General features: G+C 50.5%; 1 protein-coding gene across 2 annotated transcripts in view; it reads left to right on the top strand.

The window, feature by feature from the left end:
• Positions 1 to 276: 276 nt before the first annotated feature.
• The window catches only part of Chst12 (carbohydrate sulfotransferase 12), a 20,720-nt gene continuing 5,015 nt past the window's right edge, over positions 277 to 15,981 (top strand). The window contains exon 1 of one of the 2 annotated variants that reach the window (XM_031338525.1): positions 277 to 387. The gene's annotated coding sequence lies outside the window, so the exon portion shown is untranslated. Of the gene's footprint in view, positions 419 to 15,981 lie in introns of both variants that reach the window. The other variant, XM_031338526.1, reaches the window with a different exon arrangement.

Genomic DNA, 15,981 nt, shown 5'->3' on the forward strand with positions numbered 1-15,981 from the left:
AGGATTGTCAGCCTGCATGGCCCACGCTGCAAGTTCAAACTGCGAGACAGGCAACGCCCCTTGAGATCAGCCACGCCCCCACTTCGGATTGGTTTCTGAGGAAGGGGCGGGACGCTCAGGGATGGTAGGTGGGACCAATCTCTGGCCGTAAATAAGGTGCCACATGGCACTGGCTGGCGAGGGCAGAAGCGAGGAGAAGTGCGCAGGCGCATCAAGGACGGGCGTAGTCCCGCTAACTAGCTCTCGCGAGAGGATGGAGGGGGGGGTCGGGCTGGGGGCGGGGCCGCGCCTCGGGCGGGGCTGCTAGCGGGAGGAGGCGATATCGGCTGCAGAATCAGCATCACCAGCAACAGCAGCAGCGGCGGCGGTGACTGTAGCGGGCGCTAGGTGAGGAGCGCAGGCTCGAGCAGAGTGAGGGGTGCGTGGGAGTCCCGAGTCCTAGGGTGGGGCGATGGTCCACGGTTTGGCGATGCAGATTGGTACCTCATTCTGCCTGGCTTAGGCAGTTCCCACGTGGTCCCGGGTTCGAATCCAGTTCTGTCCAGCTGGCTGTGTGTTAGCCAAGCGCGTATCTTCTCTGAGCTATCTTCTTGTGCATGCATTCTGTAGAATGCGTGGAAGAAGGTGTGGCCACTTGGCCGATCTCCTTTGCAGTAGAAGCGGCTGGTTCAGAGGTGGGGAGACACCTCAGTTTTGCCTCTAGCTATTTGGGTGTCCAGGCGAGAAAGCAATTGTTTAGAGACTGTTGTGCTGCAGTGTCCCAGCAGGTCCTTGCAGGAGGCTGTCTCTGAAGCCAGCTTTGCACTGAGCAAGCACTGGTCCCATATCTCACCCTAGTGTACTGAGCATCCTCCTGCCCTGTGCATTGCTGCGGGTGCCCCCAGCAGCAGCCTCATGCCCGGTGGGCCACAGGAAGCCGAGCATTAGTGGCTAACAGTAGGACCTATATCTTCTCTTTGGGTTTCTGGCCACGAAGACATCGCTGGCAGACCCTGGGCTCCGCACATCCGCCTGGCTGTCACACACAGAGCTGCAATGTTTGCACCCTTCTTAAATTATTTATTTTATAATCCCACGCTGCGCTGGGAGCCCCGGAGTTGAATGGGAATGTGACCCTCGGGGAAGAACGGTGCTGTGAGCCTTCGATTGCTGGGACCCCACAGTGTGGCTCCAGCCTAGGTAACATGAGTTAGGGCCCTGCTTCCGGGTGTGAAGGAGAGGAAAAAGATTGTTGGGAAACTGCTATGTGCAGGGTATGATACGGCAACTTTGGGAGTTGCCTAAGGCAGAGTGTGGTGCCAGTTCTTGTGAGCTGAGGCAAGAGGATTGCTGTGAGTTTGAGGGCAGCCTGGGCTGCATAGTGAGGTTCAGGCCAGCCTGGGCTATAGGGTAACACGCTGACTTAAAACAAAACAAAACAGAACAAAAATCACAAAAGGGCCTGCCTGCACCTTCAGGTTTAATTTCCTTGCAAATGAGTTGCTAGGATATGGGACTGAGCTTGCTTGCACGCGGGTGGTCACTGTTTATTGTCATCTTGCGTCCGTGAGTCTGCATCTCCAGTTTCCTGTTGTATGGGCAAACCACCATATTGGGAGGGGGGCATGCTGGAAACCATGGGCCCCAGGTAGCTCAGGCTGTCCTGGTTCAGGTCCACTTGAGTGCCATTGTATGGAAGACATTTGCAGTGTGCAAAGAGAACACCAGGAAAGGTGACACATACCTATAATCCTGGCACCCAAGAGATGGAGGCAGGAGGGTCTATAGTTGAAGGCTAGCTTGGGCTACATAAAACCCTGTCTCAAAGAAACCAACCAACCAAACAAACAAACAAAAAAAACCCTAAGCATGAAGATTGGAAGCAGGTAATTCAGGAGACATTGAGCTGATGTGCTCATGAGGGGTGGGGCCTGTGGGGGAAAGACTAGTTTCTGGAGGGGCGGGCAGGGGATTGTATGCATGTCTATGTTTGTGTGCAGGTGCATTGGAGGCCAGAGGATAACATTGGGTGTCATCCTCAGGAATGCGATATGCCTCCTCCGAGACAGACTGGCCGAGAGCTCACTACTTTGGCAAGGATGGCTGACTTGGGGTTTCAGGCACACAGTACTGTGTCTGACATTTTTACACTGAGGGTTTTGGAGACCTGGACTCAGGTCCTCATGCTTGTGTGGCCGAGCCCTGCACTGACTCGGCCATCCTCCCAGCTCTGGGAGGACGGATTTCTGCTTGAGAAGAGCCTGATGCCCTGCTGGAGCCCAGGTTCCATTGCTGGAAATTGCAGTTGAGGTTTGATGTAAGCCAGGGCCAGGTGTGTTAGAGGTAAATTCATGATCCTAGAGGGAAGGGCGGATAAGTTTGGGGTTTAGGGAGATGCAGTGCATGCCATTGTGGGTGTGGCTCAGTGGTTAGGGGAAGGGGTTGCAGAGCCAGAGGTCCCCCAGGGCTTCTCTGGGCATCGAGGCTCTCTATAAGATTTGGTAAGACCTGGGCAGAAGAAAGAAGCAATGCAAGAAAGAAGTCCCTGAGTGGGCAGCCAGGGTCCTGCTGGTCCCACAGTGCTGGGTGCTGGAGGAGGAGTGGCAAAGGCTGTGATTTCTAGGTGCTAAGAATCTGTGACATTGGGGACCTCCAGCACAAGCCATGTATGCTCGGGCTTGGAGTCAGGGAAAACCCGAGAGAAGAGAAGAGGGGCAGGCAGAAGGGATGCTCACACTTAGCTGGACCATGGACTGTCAGTTCATGGTCATTACCACAAGATCAACAGGGCTGGGTGGGGTGGTGATTCTGTTCTAGGAAGGCCAGGCCAGAAAGTACTGTGAGGGAAAACAGCCTGGTTACTCATAGGACTGAAATAAATCAGGTGGGAAAACACCACACACACACACACACACACACACACACACACACACACACACTCACATTTTGTTTGGCTGTCTAGAAGTTTGCTCTGTAGACCTGGCTGGCTTTGAACTTAGAGATGTCTCTGCTTCCCAAGTGCTGGGATTAAAGGCATGGGGCTGCCATGCCTGACTCAATGTAGTTTTTAAAACAGGGTCTCACATAACCCAGGCTGACCTCATTTACCTCTGTAGCCGAGGCTGACTCTGCACTCCTTCCTGATCATACTGCCTGCCCCTCCCAAGTCCAGGGGTTACTGGCATGAGCTGGGCAATACCTGGTTTATATGTGCTAGAGGTAGAACCCATAGCTTTGTACGTGCTAGGTGAATACCTTACCAGCTGAGCCACACCCCCAGTCCTGGACTACTACTTTAAACAGCTTGTGTCTTCACTGTCCCTGTCCAGTTATTAAAAGTAGCCAGAAAGTGGTGTGTGCCTATGATCCCTGAACTGGAGAGGTGGAGGCAGGAGGAGGAGGAGGAGGAGGAAAGAGAGAGATGGAGGAGCTGAGGGAAGAAGAGGAGGAGGAAGGAGGAGGAGGTAGAGCTGGAGGAGCTGGAGCTGAGGGGCTAGCTGTGAGTTTCACACCCCTTTAGTGTTAGCAGCCTCTGCTGATGTCTGTTGCTGACCCACAGATGTGGCTGGAAATAGCCCGCCCTCTCACATAATACTTCTTGCTGTTAGCCAGTGAGGTTGCAAAAACTATTTAGAAACTCTGAAACTTTCCAAATGGGAAACAGCAAACCCAGTTACCAGTGGGGGAAGGGCTGCCTTCGAGCACTGAGCTCCCAAGCCTGACCAGCCCACCCATACTGCTGGTCTTTCCCTTTGGCCAAGAGGATGGATGATCTTCTCAGAACTGGAGTAGCCGAGAGAAAGGACCCACGAGTCACAGTAGCCAGTACCCAGTTGGAACACTCTATTGGCAAGTTTCTAAAGAAACTTACAAATGAGCCAGGCAGTAGTGGCCCTCTGGAGGCAGAGGCAGGTGGATCTCTCTGAGTTTGAGGCCAGTCCAGTCTACAGAGTAAGTTCCAGGAGAGCCAGGGCTACACTGAGAAACCCTGTCTTAAAAAACAATCAATCAAACAAACAAAAACCAAGCCTCATAAATAATTACTAACACTTTACAGGATGAGGTGGGGGCACAGTGGCACATGCTGTCTTCCGAGGGCTTGGGAGGAGGAGGCAGGAGGTGAGAGCCAGCCTCTGTTACGTAGTGAGACCCTGTCTCAATAAATGCCAGTTAGAAAGGGCCTGGTGGCTCACACACATGATCCCAGCAGTGGGGCGGCTGATTGGTGGGAGGGGAGTATAAGTATAGGAGGATCAGAAGTTCAGGGTCATCTGTGGCATATCAAGTAGTTTGGGGATAGCTTGGGCTACATGAGAACCTGTCTCAAAAAAGAAAAACTTAACAAAAGATTTAGTAGATAGCTCAATGGCTAAGAGACTGTGCAAGCATGTGGATCAAAGTTTGTATACCGTGCATTCACAAAGCCAAGTATGGCCATGTATACCTACAAGCTTAGTGCTGGCAGAAAACAGGGAGGGACAGGAGGATCCTGGGGCTCACTGGCCAACCATTCTGACAGAATCAGTCAATTCTGGGCTCAGTGAGGAATTCTGTCTCAAAAAATAAAGCGTCACATGCCAAAACAAAAATAAATACATAAATAGAAAATACCTGAGGGAAAACCTTGTCCCCCTTGAACCCCATCCTCAGGCAAGAGAGCATAGGCTAGACACTTAATATACTGTCCAAATTTATCTCTCCTGGACTTGAGGGTGACTGGCCGGTTTGTATCCCTATATAAGGTGTTGAGCCTGAAAAGAAAAAGTCAGTTGACGGGGGAGGGGACAGGACAGGGTGGGCCCCGGAGATGGGTGAGAAGAAGAGTTGTGCCAGCAGTGAGGACCAGGGAACTGTCAGTGACCATGGCTACAGGTGCTCCTGACCCCAGCAGCGCACAGGGCTGGCGGGGAGGGTGCGGGGGACGGGCTTGGAGGAGACAGAATCGCAAGACACTGCACTGGAACAGCTGCAGGGGACTTGACACAGTTGGCAGAGTTGAGGCTGGATTAGTCCTAAGAACACAGAAAACAAAGCAGACGAAAACACGAGACTGTTATTAGTTCCTGGGAAAATAAACTGTTGTGCGGGAGGGAAGAGGAAAAATAATTACGGCGTCCTGGTAGTCCCAGCTGCAAATAGTCTCTCCATTGCGTGGCAGTGTATGTAAACACGGGCTGCTGCTCTAATTGGAGTCGTGACATGCCTGAGAGGGGTGCCAGGGGAGGGGACACACTGTGATGTCACCTGCTGAAATGGGACATCAGAACTAAAGCCAAGGACCCAGTGTCAGCTAGCAGGTGCAATAGAGAACTGGCAGTCAAAGCCGCAGAAGTGCCAGCACTCAGGAGGTGAATGGGTTTTTGAGTTCGAGGCCAGCCTGGGCTACATAGTGAGACACTATCTGTGGGCGGAGGGGAGAAAAATGGAGGCAGAAGCAGCTGTGAGGATGGGAAAGAGGGAAGGGATATTGGTTGCTAAGGAACTTGGTGGGCTCCGTTCTCATTAGAGACAGAAAACAGTCTCCGTTGGCATTGATGTCTTGGGGAAGAGACTTCCTCTACTTGGCTGGCTTGTGTTCAGCTCTTTGGGTTTCCTGAACGCATTTACCCTTATTATCCCTATTGTTCTCTGTATCCTGTCTGAGCTAAGTCACTTGGTCCTTTGTCAACACTGCCCCTTAGCTGTCTTTGTTTCTTTTTGTTTCTGTTTTAGAATGTTTTTATCCATGTGTGTGCATGCGTGTGTGTGTGTGTGTGTGTGTGTGTGTGTGTGTGTGTGTGTGTGGTGTGGACCCACTTGTGCTCACAGAAGTCAGAAGGGGGTATGGAGTGGCCTGGGCCTGGAGGCCTGGAGGCCTGGGCCTGGAGCTACAGACTGTTGTGAGCCACTTCAGGTGGGTGCTGAGTATGGAACCCAGGTCCTTTGGAGGAGCCCCCAAGCCACTCCCCTGTCCTCCTCAATGCTGGGCCGTCTCTCCAGTTCTCACAACCCTGTTTTCTGAGGCAGAGTCTTTCTGGAGCTTGCTCTTCTGGCTCTGCTGGCCAGCAAGGCCTCAGGACCCTCCTGTCTCCCACTCACCCCAAGAGCTGAGGTTACAGGTACATGTGTAGACATGTCCAGCTTTTTATACAGGTGTGAGGATTCAAATTCACACCCTCATCTTATGCAACAAGCGCTCTTACCCACCGAGCCATCTCGGTTCCCGCAAAGGGATTTCTAAACATATTTACACGTGGAGAGAGTACCAGTGACCCTTCCCCACATTCAGAATTAGGATGGCAGAGAATGCTGTTAGTCTTCCTGATGCCTACCTCACGTAGGCCCAGTATCCTGAGCCTTGAGGACATGCTGTGGCAAATAAGATGGATTCTCCTTCCCAGCGTTGCTTAGTGCAAGTTCTGCGAGTCTCCACACAGCAATGGGTCTGAGATGCGATGGGTCCCATAGAGAGGAGATGGAATATAGCCAGTGGCTACCTGGTGAGAAGTGACAGAGTTGGGGGGCCATGCAGCTGTGGGATTGTGGGTCCTGGGACCTAATTTCTGAGGCATGATCAGGAAGGCCTTAGCACAGAGTGAGCTGTGGAGTGCCCCTGAGAGTGGCCTGGCAGAGGGACATCAGTAAAGCAAGAGCCTGACCCACTGGGCCACTGATGAATGACAGGGAACCTCTTTGGCTATACTGAAGTGACCAAGAGGAGAGATGAACGGGCCTGGTCACCACCACGGAAATTAGAAGCCAGGGGACACTGTGGATCAGAGGACTAGGGACAGAGATGTGTCCTATTGGCTTTCACCACAGCAATGTGGCAGGAAGGGAGGAGGGTAGCAGGCCAGGAGAAGGGTTGGGGCATTGAGCAATACAGTGAGAGCTGAGAGAGGCCTGGATTGGGTAAAGGAGCTTAGGCCAGGGGATATGGAGAGACTCTGAAAATAAAGTTGGCATGGTCTACTGCTGTTTTCTGATCTGGAGATAGAACCTTATCTTGCACACACATTCTACCACTGAGCCACACCCCCAAGCCCCTCACTGGGGGATGCTAGGCAGGAGCTCTAACCACTGAGCCACACCCCAAGCCCCTCACTGGGGGATTCTAGGCAGGTGCTTTACCACTGAGCCACACCCCCAGCCCCTCACTGGGCGATTCTAGGCAGGTGCTTTACCACTGAGCCACACCTCTAGTCCCTCACTGTCAGATTCTAGGCAGGTGCTCTACCACTGAGCCACACCCCCAGTCCCTCACTGGGGGATTCTAGGCAGGGTCTCTACCACTGAGCCATGCCCCCAGCCCCTCACTAGGGGATTCTAGGCAGAGACTCGACTAAGCCACATTTCTGGCCTTCCTTTTTTGGAGACATGGTCTTACTATGTATGTAACCTTGGTTGGCCTGGAACTGACTATGTAGACCACACTGTCCTTGAACTTGTAGAGATCATTCTGCCTCTGTTGAGATTAAAGGTATGTACCACTATGCCCTGACTCCCAGCCCCCTTTTAGCTTTTTATTTTGGGACAAAATAAAAACTTGGCTAAGTTACTTAGGCTGTTCTTGAACTCACTGTTTCCCAGGCAGACCTTATACTTGCAGTTCTGTTGCCTCAGCCTCCTGAATATCTGGGGTAACAGGCTTGTGTCTTGCCCGGCCCTGCACAGATTCTAAACTGATTCTGAGAAGAGCCGGCAGTGAAGGGAGTAAGTACCTTTGACATATATGTGAATTGACTTAGCCTTGTAAATGAGTTCTGTTTAGATCAGGCAATACAAACTTGAGCATTATGTGGAATGTTGAAGATATATTAGCTGTGATCCTTGCCTTTGGAGAACTCCCAGTCCGGTTTGGAGCTGCTGGCCTGGTAGGCTGCGCTGACATCCTGTGTACTTGAAAGCTGTAGACTGAGGACTCTGGAGAGAGAGAGATAATGAGGGCTCATAGCCTGTGCGCCTGAGGCCCAGCTCTGCAGAAGCCTTTTGAGGTCAAAGACTCTGGATTTGAGCTTGACATACACACCCTCCATGTGTGCATGTATCTGTGTGTGTGCATGCATGCAAGTATGTGCATGTGTACATGCATGTGTGTGTGCCCATGTGTGTGTGCGCATGTCTCTGTGTGTGATGTGTTTGAGCGGCAGCAGGACGCGTCTGCAAGTATCACCCCAGGCCCAGACAGTTCCATGAGCAAGAGGTTTAATTGAGAGGAAGTAGAGGGTAGCGGTGCAGAAAGAGAGGGGAGAGAGAGAGCAAAGATGGAGGAATTGTCCCATATATACGGGTTGTGACATAGCAGTCCCAGGTAAAGGTGGGAGCTGAACCCAATCGATTCTGGGAATATGGTGGCTGTTGCCCTGGCAACAGGTCTGTGAACCCACCCATGTATCGCCGCAGGTTCTGGATGCTAACAGTGTGTTCATGTGTGCATTTATGTGCATGTGCAAGCACTGAGGACAACCAGATGACAATCTCAGATGTCACTCCTCAGGTGCTATCCACCTTGTTTTTGCTACAGGTCATTTTCTTTATCACTAGCCTGAGGTCATGGATTCAGATAGGCTGGCTGCCAAAGAGCTCCAGGTCCTCCTGGCTCGGTCCTGTGCTGGGATTACAAAACTTCAACACCACACCTTCGAGCTTTTTACATGGATATTAAGGCTCAAACTGGGGTCTGCATGCTGTGCCCTAAGGCTTTTCCTCAGTCTGCCCCATCTCTTTTGAGGCGGACTCTGTAACCCAGGCTGCCTGTGAATTCCTGATGTCTTAGTGCTGTGAGTAGGCGACACCACCACATCCAATTTGCTCTTGATTTTCATTTGGCATAAATTAATATCAGTGTGAATGTTTGTTGCATAATTTTATTTGCCCATGCTGTCGAACTTAGTGTGTGGGATTAACTGAAAATGAAGGATTTGTTATGTGTTCCTATGGATTTGTGTGAGCATGGGTTTGCAGACCATAGCATTGATGTCACGATTAGAAGATAGTGGTGGATGTTGCTCCTTTCCTTATACCTTAAAAAAAAAAAATTAAGAAAATATTTTTTTGTGTGTGGGTGTTTTGCCTGCATGCATGTCTAGACACCACATGTGTGCATAGTGTCCAGAGAGGCCAGAAGAAAGTGTGGGACCCCCTGATACTGGAGTTACAGATGCTTGTGAGCTGCCATGTGGGCTCTGGGAACTGAACCTGGGTCCTCAGATGGAGCAACCAGCGCTCCATTGAGCATCTCTCTAGACCAAGCCATCCACCAGTTTTAAACAGGGTGTCATCAAGGTAGCTGACCTTTGACCTTCTGTTGACTCCTGTTCTCACCTCCCATTTGTCCAAGGAGTGCTGGGGTTAGAGACTTGGGCTACTGTGTCTGGCGCTGCATGGGTTCTAGTCAGGTCTTCATGCTCGTGTGGCAAGTCCTCGGCCCAGTTGAGCGGTCTCCCCATCCTCCTAAATGAAGAATTTTGCTAAGTCAGTGAGTCTAAGCCCTGCTGGTTCCAGGCAGCTCGCCTCATGGTGGGACTTTTAATGCAGCCGTGGTATTAACAGCAGAACTGAACAGCTTGCTGCCTGCAGAGGGTTGGTGCCCTCTTTTATTATCACCAGTAATAAAAGCCCCCAAGGTGCTCAAGAGGTGGCTCAGTGATTAAGAGTATTGACTGCTATTCCATAGGACCAGAGTTCAATTCCCAGCACCGACATGGAAGCTCATAACTGCCTGTCACTCCAGGATCTGACACCCTCACACAGACATACATGACATTCATGCAGGCAAAACGCCAATGCACATAGAAACAAACAAACCTCAGAACCATTTTACCAAGAAAAGCCGACGAACAAGGGCTCTGTACTGTGTGACTCCATCTACCATCTAGAAAACAGTGCAGATCACCATGGCTGAGCATCAGAGGGTGAATGTTGGAAGCATCTTACGATTTTTAAGGCAGGGTCTCACGTAACACAAGCTCCTCCTCCTGCTGCCCCCAGATTCCTAGCGCTGGGAGGGCAGACATGTAGCATTACACCCAGCTGGAAATATTAATTGTAGTATACATATGCCAAGCCCCATTCAATTATATACTGAGCTACACATTAAATAAGAAGAGGGTGTTTTAGTGCATGTCAGTTATTTCTCTATAAGCCTCTTAAGAAAGCTCAGAGGAGCCGGAGTGACTCAATTGGGAAGGAATGCCTTCCCACAGGGGTTCTGGAGCCCCAGGGGAGCTTTGAGAGAGGGCTGTCTTCTGACATACCTGTGTCAGACAGTGGCTGGGCCTCTGTCCTTCCCTCCCTCCCAGCAAAGCACATGGCTGTCTGTTCCTTCACACTTCCTATGCATTTCCTATGAAGTTTCTGACTGTGTGATTAGACAAAGGAGCAAACCCCCAATCCAAGTGGCAAGGCAAATAAATGTCTAGTTAGGTAGCAGGGGTTCTGCAGGGAAACAGCCCGTGCAGGAAGCCTGTGTGCATGAGGAGGATGAGTGTGCAGACTCGGCTTACGTAAGCCCGGCTTGGTAACTCATGCCGGTAATCTCAACTGCTTGAGAGACTAAGGCCAGAGGATGGCACATTCCAGGACTGCCTGGCTACTTAGCAAGTCCAAAGCTAGTATTGGCAATTTACGAGACCTTGGATCAAAATGAAAAGGAAAGAGAGGAAAGAGTTCAGTGATAGATCTCCTGCCTAGAATCTCCCAGTGAGGGGCTGGGGGTGTGGCTCAGTGATAGACCCCTGCCTAGAATCTCCCAGTGAGGGGCTGGGGTGTGGCTCAGTGGTAGAGCCCCTGCCTAGGATCCCCCAGTGAGGGGCTGAGGTGTGGCTCAGTGGTAGTGCTTTTCAGGTACCCATGAAGCTATGGGTTCTGTCCCCAATGCAACAAAGAAGCTAGAACAAAGAGAAAGGGAGAGAGAATGAGAGAGCTGGGATGAGAGAAGATTTAGATTGATGATAAAGGCCAAGAAATGCAGGCCCAGATAAGTGTTCCAGCTTAAAGACAGCCACATGAGAACAAGTCATCTTGCCTTGACCTTTGTAAATTCCTTACATATCATAAAGATTTTTTTTTTTTTACAAATACATTAAATTTATAACAAGTCTGTTGGAATTTTGGTTGACATTACTGTTCTATTCTGGCATGGGCTGGATGGAGGAGGTCCACTGCATTGGTCAGAGCAATCTGACTTTTTTTTTTTTTAAAGACAAATTTTCTCTATGTAGACCAGGCTAGCCCAGAACTCACTGAGATCCACCCGCCTCTGCCTCTTGAGTACTGAGTTTAAAGGTGTGCAATGCCATGCCCTGCCAATCTAGTATGCACACACAAGTGTGCTTATACATGTGTGCATGAACACACAAACACACGTAATGAATTGAACCTAGGGCATTTTGCATGCTAGGTGAGCACCCTGCCATTGAACTACATTCCCAACCCTTTTATTTCTCCCTTCCCTTTTTCTTCCTTCTTTCCTTTCTTTGCTTGCTCACTTTCTTTCCTTCTTTCTTTCTTTTTTTCTTTTCTTTTCTTTTTTTTTTTTGAGACAGGATCTCTGTATGTCACCCAAGCCACACTCCAACTTGTAACCCTCCTGCCTCTTCCTCATGTTGCTGCTGGGGTGACAGGTGTGTCCACCAATCCCAGCTGCAGTCTCAGGTTCCCCATTTGAATGTTCATCTCATTCACCTTCGCACACACACTCAGAACAACCATATGTGTTGTGTCTGTGTATATGTGTGTTAAGTATGTGTTAGTGACGGGGGAGGTTGGGATGTTGCAGGTCCACAGCCCAATTACAGGTCATCTTGAACAGTCTTTGACTGCCTTAGTAGCCATTTGTTGCCCACCTTTGTCTGGCCTGACATCCTCTTGACTCGCAGGCAAATCTTTTGGCATGTACAAACAAACACCTAGCTCCCCGCAACCAAAAAGCTGAGACTGTCCTTAGCGTCCGAGGCCTGTGACAGAGATCTCTTCAACTTGCTGTGACTGCCTACGTGACGTTGCCACCAGTGTATTTGAAAAGCACCCTGATTCGTGACTTTCTTTGCCCTGTTACTATTAATGAGTTCAAACTGTTACCACATTAGAACATGGAATCTGGGGTGACCTAAATCCGTGTGGGGGCCTGGTCATTCATGTGGGCCCAGAATAAACGATCTTGTCCCCTGTGAGATGAGAGTTGTGGTTTTGGGTTGACACACCACCCATTGAGCCATCTCCGCAGCCCCGGAATAACCTTTGGCTAAATATCTGGGCTTCCAATAGCCTGGTCCTGTTGACCCAAAGAAGAAACCTTCCATGTTATTTGACTTTCTTGTCTGATAGTCCTTAGTCTAAAACACAGATCCTGCCCTTTTTGGGAGTGTGGTTCTGCCTTGCGCTCTCACTCCTAGCTAAGGTGACTAGACTATCATGTGGCCAGGGTCACTGCATATTTGTGCCCTGGCTACCTGGATGGCCCCAGCTCTTCATGTCGTTGTGAAGGGTGGTTTGAAACAGTCGGGCCCCAACATGGCACCTACCTTCTGGTTGCCTGGCTTGCCTGTGGCATTGTGTTATGTATGTGGTGGGTGAGCGAAGTGTCTGGTAGTCATGTCACAGGCTACTGCACCTGCCTAGCTGTTGTGTTTGGTGTCCAACCTGCCGTGGTTATCAGAACACTTAGGAGCACATGGGACCTGGGCCTGTGAAAGTCTACAGGATGAGTGTCTCGGTGAGACCCAGCGTTTGAGGTGTCCTGCTGAAGGCAGAGCTCTGGTCCCACAGCCCCTGAAAGTCTACCTGGTGGCAGGTCCTTTTGCCGAGCCACCCCACCCCGCTTCCCCTGTTCCTTCAGAGCACACGGGGCCTTGTGTTGACTGCTGTTTTGAGAGTTAAGAGATTTTGGACTTGAAAATAACACCCTTATTTTTTAAATGGAAAATTACTCTCTGAGGTCATTTGTGGTCCCTGACTGTTTTTGAGGCTGGCAGGGACCACGGCCGCGGTTCTCGGCCTCACCACTCTCCGCGGACTCCCCAGTCCTCACAGAAAGCGGCCTAGCATCCCCCACGAGTCTGGAAACAAGGCTAGACATTCCCTGGTTGCAAACTCCTTATAAACAAAACAAAATAAAGCCGGTTGGCGGTGGTACTGACCTGGCAGGCCTTTTCTCTCCTTTGCTGCTGTTGCTGCAGTCCCGGGAGTTGTGACTTTAAAGTGGCAGAGTGGCCCCTTCAAAGGGCCGCCAACACAGAAGGCTTTCCTGTACAGAGCTGACTCAGTTCTGGAACTGCTGGTTATGTGGTTTGTCTGAGGTCAGACACGCTAAGAGAGGCCTCCTTGATGTTGAAAATGAACCCTGGCCTCTCGGACTGGAAGGCGAGGGTGTTTTAGTGGACAAAGCCCACAGGTTTGTCACCTTTGAGAGGGACTGTAGCTGGCCCAAGTTTGGCTGTGCGTGAACTGGTTGTCTCATCTGGACAATCCCAAAGCCGGATGGGGTTTGGCTGTCCAAAGGGAGTCTTTAGATAGGGAATAAAGCTCAGTGGTCGATCCCCTGCCCGGAATCCCCCAGTGAGGGGCTGGGGTGTGGCTCAGTGGTAGAGCCTCTGCCTAGAATCCCCCAGTGAGGGGCTGGGGTGTGGCTCAGTAGTAGAGCCCCTGCCTAGAATTCCCCAGTGAGGGGATTGGGGTGTGGCTCAGTGGTAGAGCCCCTGCCTAGAATCCCCCAGTGAGGAGTTGGGGTGTGGCTCAGCCAAAGAGTGCTTGCTTGTTGTGTGAGGAGACTGAGTTCCATCCACAGTGTGGCGTTAGAGGAAAAGTCTGGGATTTAGTACCATGTCTTACTTCCTATAAGGACCCAGATGGGACTTATTGACAAACCTATTTTCATGCATACCTTCATTCCACATTTTGTTTGTTTGTTTTAAAGACTTACTTATTGGACATATATGAGAATTTTGCGTGCATGTGTATCTGGGCACCATATATGTGCCAGAAGGCCAGAAGATGGTGTCGGATCCCTTAGAACTGGAATTCCAAGGCAGTTGTGAGCTGTCCTGTGGGTTCTGGGAAACAAACTCTGGTCCTGTGCAAGAACAGCAAATGCTCTTAACCACTGTGCCATCTCTCCAGCCCACCCTTCCACATTGTAAATAAACAGGTCTGTCAGCACTGTGACCTCTTGGGACATCCTAGTGGAGAGTGACCTATGGCTTCCACAGTCCACTCGGTTTCCTCTTCCACTGGGCTCTGTAGCTGGCCTGATACTTGAAGTATTTATGGACAGGGTGTGACTGTGGAATCCTGTCTAGCCTGAGCTCACAGTCCTTTTATCTCAATCACCCCCGTGGGGTGTACATGGGGCACCACCATCCTTGCCTAAAAGCTAGGTTTTTGTCTCATGGATTTTCCTGTACTCTGGTTTCTAGCCCTTGTTGTTTCTCCCTGAAGAATTTTGGTTTATCTCACTCTTTCCCAGTTGTGAGAGGTGGGAGCTTTTAATCTATATAAGTAGATATTTACTGTATAAATATTATCTACTTATTTATATAAATCATATAAGTAGATAATAAATATTATACGTTATTATCTATTTATCTATTTACTTGTTTTTGTTCGCTTGCTTGTTAGACAAGGTCTCACTATATGTATCAGCCTGGACTTGAACTCACGGAGATCCTCTCCCCTCTGCTGGAATTGCAGGCATGCACCACCACACCTGACTGAGTTTAGACCACTGATCTGTGGTCTCCCCCTTTCCAGGGCCCTGAGCCCTGCTAGTCTAGAGTCCATGGGTTTCAATGCATTGTGTTCTCATTTTTTCATTCAGCCCAGTGTCCTTTTAAGTCTTCCCTTAAGGGGCTGAGGTGACTCCTCTGAAGGTAAAGTGTTAGCTGTGTCAGTGTGATGACTGGAGTTTGATCCCCCAGAACCCACAATAGAAAGCCAGATACAGTGCAGTGTCTAATACAGCCTGGCAAGTTGAAACCAGTCTAGCCTATATAGTGAAGCAATATCTCCAAGAACAATCAGTAACAAAAACTCATCAGCCCAGAGGTTATTCAGGAGAGGGCCTTTGACTCTCGAGTGTTTGAAGACTTCCCTTTATCTTTCTGATATTGAGATCGAGTTTTTATTCTTTTATAACCAAAGAATTCTGAACAGTTTCAGTTCTGTTAACTATGTCTATGCTTCGCCTACTGCACTGAATGCTTTGTGGCTCTGAAGGGAAAAGAAGTTGTCTCAGGAAGCATTCATCTGTCAGCTCCATCCTGGCCTGTGGTTCTCTCCGGTATCAAGACTGGAATGTCAGGGCTGGAGAGATGGCTCAGAGGTTGGGGTGTGCTGCTCTCACAGAGGACCCTAGTGAAGACTGGAGAGATGGCTCAGCAGTTGGGGTGTGCTGCTCTCACAGAGGATCCTAGTGAGGACTGGAGAGATGGCTCAGAGGTTGGGGTGTGCTGCTCTCACAGAGGACCCTAGTGAGGACTGGAGAGATGGCTCAGAGGTTGGGGTGTGCTGCTCTCACAGAGGACCCTAGTGAAGACTGGAGAGATGGCTCAGCAGTTGGGGTGTGCTGCTCTCACAGAGGATCCTAGTGAGGACCGGAGAGATGGCTCAAAGGTCGGGGTGTGCTGATCTCACAGAGGACCCTAGTGAGGACCGGAGAGATGGCTCAGAGGTCGGGGTGTGCTGCTCTCACAGAGGACCCTAGTGAAGACTGGAGAGATGGCTCAGCAGTTGGGATGTGCTGCTCTCACAGAGGACCCTAGTGAGGACTGGAGAGATGGCTCAGAGGTCGGGGTGTGCTGCTCTCACAGAGGACCCTAGTGAAGACTGGAGAAATGGCTCAGCAGTTGGGGTGTGCTGCTCTCGCAGAGGACCCTAGTGAGGACCAGAGAGATGGCTCAGAGGTCAGGGTGTGCTGCTCTCACAGAGGACCCTAGTGAGGACTGGAGAGATGGCTCAGAGGTCGGGGTGTGCTGATCTCACAGAGGACCCTAGTGAGGACCGGAGAGATGGCTCAGAGGTCGGGGT

The sequence above is a fragment of the Mastomys coucha genome, unplaced genomic scaffold (genome assembly GCF_008632895.1).
Source record: "Mastomys coucha isolate ucsf_1 unplaced genomic scaffold, UCSF_Mcou_1 pScaffold22, whole genome shotgun sequence".
Classification (NCBI taxonomy): Eukaryota; Metazoa; Chordata; class Mammalia; order Rodentia; family Muridae; genus Mastomys; species Mastomys coucha.